The 3,013-nt window shown below is 40.5% G+C and overlaps 1 long non-coding RNA gene across 1 annotated transcript in view; it reads right to left on the bottom strand.

Annotated features, from left to right (window-relative positions):
• The window catches only part of LOC106940603 (uncharacterized), a 7,012-nt gene extending 4,013 nt beyond the window's left edge, over nucleotides 1-2,999 (bottom strand). The window contains exon 1 of the long non-coding RNA XR_001423148.1: nucleotides 2,536-2,999. This is a non-coding gene — a long non-coding RNA (uncharacterized LOC106940603). The remainder of the gene's footprint in view (nucleotides 1-2,535) is intronic.
• Between the last annotated feature and the right edge of the window lie 14 nt (nucleotides 3,000-3,013).

Here is a 3,013-nt window from a genome sequence, read left to right on the forward strand (position 1 = left end):
GTGTTATACATCGTGTAACCGAAAAAAAAAATAGAGAGAAAAAACGTGTGTGTGTGTGTATATATATATATATATATATATATATATATATATATCCGTGGGTGGTCTCTTTCATCCTCTGAGCTCGGGTCCTCTACCAGAGGCCTGGGAGCTTGAGGGTTCTGCGCAGTATCTTGGCTGTGCCTAGAACTGCACATTTCTGGACTGAGATGATGTTGTTCCTGGGATCTGTTTGAGCCACTGCTCCAGTTTGGGGGTGACTGCCCCGAGGACCCCGATGACCACAGGCACCACTGTGGTCTTCACCTTCCAGGCCTTCTCCAGTTCCTCTCTGAGGCCCTGATATCTGAATATCATAGAAAAGTTGTTTAATTCCTGTAATTCCATTTAAAAAGTTAAACTTTCATAGGTTATAGATTCCAGGCCCACAGTTTAAACGATTTCAAGTATTTGTTTGGGCTTCCAGCTCATTCAGTCCACAAAATCAGGAATTTAAAAAAATTGAATACTCTGAAGAAATCAGCCCAAATTTTACAGGACATGAATGTTGCAAATTGAGTGTGACACACTAATCATATACTAAACTCAAAGCACCACCAGGTGTCATTAAATTGCTTGAGTTTGGTTCAATTGTCTCACTTCCGTTCATTATGGAGAAGACTTGATACCCTCCATAGAATGGGTAAGCCACAAAAGTTCATAGCTAAGGAGGCTGGCTGTTCAGAGTGCTGTGTCCAAGCATATCAATGGAAATCTAGTGGAAGGGCAACATTTGGCAGGAGAAAATGCACCAGACAAAGAGATGATTGTGGATTAAATTATGAAATCGAGAAGATTCAAGAATCTGGCAGAGATACATAAAGAGTGGAAAGAGGCGGACGTCACAACTTCATAAACCACTGCAGAATGCTAGGAGGAGGGAGAAGAGATCGATTATTTTTTTAATGATTATCTATCATAAGATAGATGTTCCTGTACACTATTTAATATGGATTAAAACTTTTGCTATGACCTAACATAAGTTAGGTCATAGCAAAAGTTTTAATCCATATTAAATCTTTCTTTTTTTTATTACATCCTGCAGCTTTAAGCAGACATTCGGTGAGAGTTCACTGCTGAGCGGAGATTGAGCAGCGCTACATTTGTGAAATATTATTCCTCAGTATCGCATGGCGGTGGTCCAACAGCGAGAACAGAACCAGCATTTTACACCACTATTTTTTGGGGTTATTCATTTAGCTTTCTGATCGTCACGCTAATCCAGCTGAGAGCTGGTCCAGGTGCGCTGTTTTACTTGCTGTCTGATCTCTCCAGGTGTCTTTTTTTTCTGTTTGCTTTTCTTTTTACTGTTAATAAGTAAACTTGGTTGTGGTTCTGACTGTGTTTTATTGCACAGTGTTATGGTTTTCATTCTCTATTTTAAAATCATTAAGAAAATCACTAAGCTTACAAAGGAAACTGATGGATACACTAAATTCAAAAATATATATTTTATAAAATAGACTACTCTGTGTTGTTTGACAATTTTTTGTCCCCCCAACTAACTACACTATCTCTGAGATATGTGAGTCAAGGCACATATCTTGACTCTCAAAGTGTTGAGCACTGATGATGCACAAAACATCTGATGCAGATTGGTTGATGTATTAAGGAGGTACAGCTGTTGGATTAATCTACAGGGCGCAGTGGAGTCAAATTACAATTAAAGGCAACTGGGCTCATTAGAAGTTAAAGGTAAATCATATGAAGTTTGGTGCAAATCAGATGATGCATGTGTGATTTAGTCAAATGTATGCAAACGGCGACAGACTGGAATTCGCTATTCAGCCACGCCCACATGCTTCAGCCAGCAGCTCATGTTGAGAGAAGGATTCACAATCATGTTCTATTTCATTAAGTGCATGTTTAAATCTCTATGAATCATAGAGTAAAAGGGGAATATATACACACACACACATATATATATATATATATATATATATATATATATATATATATATATAAACATAAACTTTATCCACAAGTGTAAAACTGTACTATTCCAAGACAACAGTTGTCAAAGGTCTCTAAAACCACAGAGTTGGACTCCCTCCTGGCAGTAAAGCTCCAGGACAGATGGACTTCTGAGCATATTCAGCTCATGTTCTCTTTCAGTAGACTGGGAGAAGTCATCTGGGCCCTCCCCACAGCCGCCTTCATCAGGATGACTTGGGTAACCTGGATGAACCATAAGCTCTGCTGTGATGACTGGTTGATGAAGGTCAGGTGCTCTTCTGGAGATGGTGCTAGAAGTTCTTGTTCCCAAAGCTTGCTTGAGAGCCCTCTGCAAGCTTGAAACTGACATGTTCTGACCCATGGTGGAGAGTCCCAAGTACACATCTGGCCACCTGCAAACATTATAAAGTATTGCAATATTACAACAAAAGGAGGATTAAGAGCTCTAAAAGCAATCAAATTAAATCAACCCACAGCATTCAACAATATTATACAGTGCACTCAGAAAGTATTCCCACACACACACANACCGGGCTGAACCTGCATGATGAGGTTAGCGCTGGTTCGTTAACCACTAACGCTCTGACCAACTTGGAACACAGACATGAACTTTACAGTAGGGGTGACAAACTCCAGTCCTCCACTGTCCTGCAGTTTTTAGATGTGCCACAGGTACAAAACACTGGAATGAAATGGTTTAATTACCTCCTCCTTGTGTAGCTCAGTTCTCCTTGCTAATGACCTATATTCTATTCAGGTTTGGTGCAGCAGAGGCACATCTAAAAGTTGCAGGACACCAGCCCTTGAGGACTGGAGTTTGACACCTGTGCTACAGGTAGACAGAGCCACACGCTGAGCAGCAGGTTGAGATGTAAATGGTGCATAATTGTTTGTTCACAAAGATAAATCATTCTCACCACTCGCTCAACCCGCACCTCTGAAAGCACCACTACAAGTTATTCCTGCAGTTCACGTTGAGCTGCACAGCCAGAGCTAATGCGGCGGGTTTTAAAAGAAA

Source organism: Poecilia latipinna, unplaced genomic scaffold (assembly GCF_001443285.1).
Source record: "Poecilia latipinna isolate Pla-1442-1.1 unplaced genomic scaffold, P_latipinna-1.0 Scaffold3293, whole genome shotgun sequence".
NCBI classification, from domain to species: Eukaryota; Metazoa; Chordata; class Actinopteri; order Cyprinodontiformes; family Poeciliidae; genus Poecilia; species Poecilia latipinna.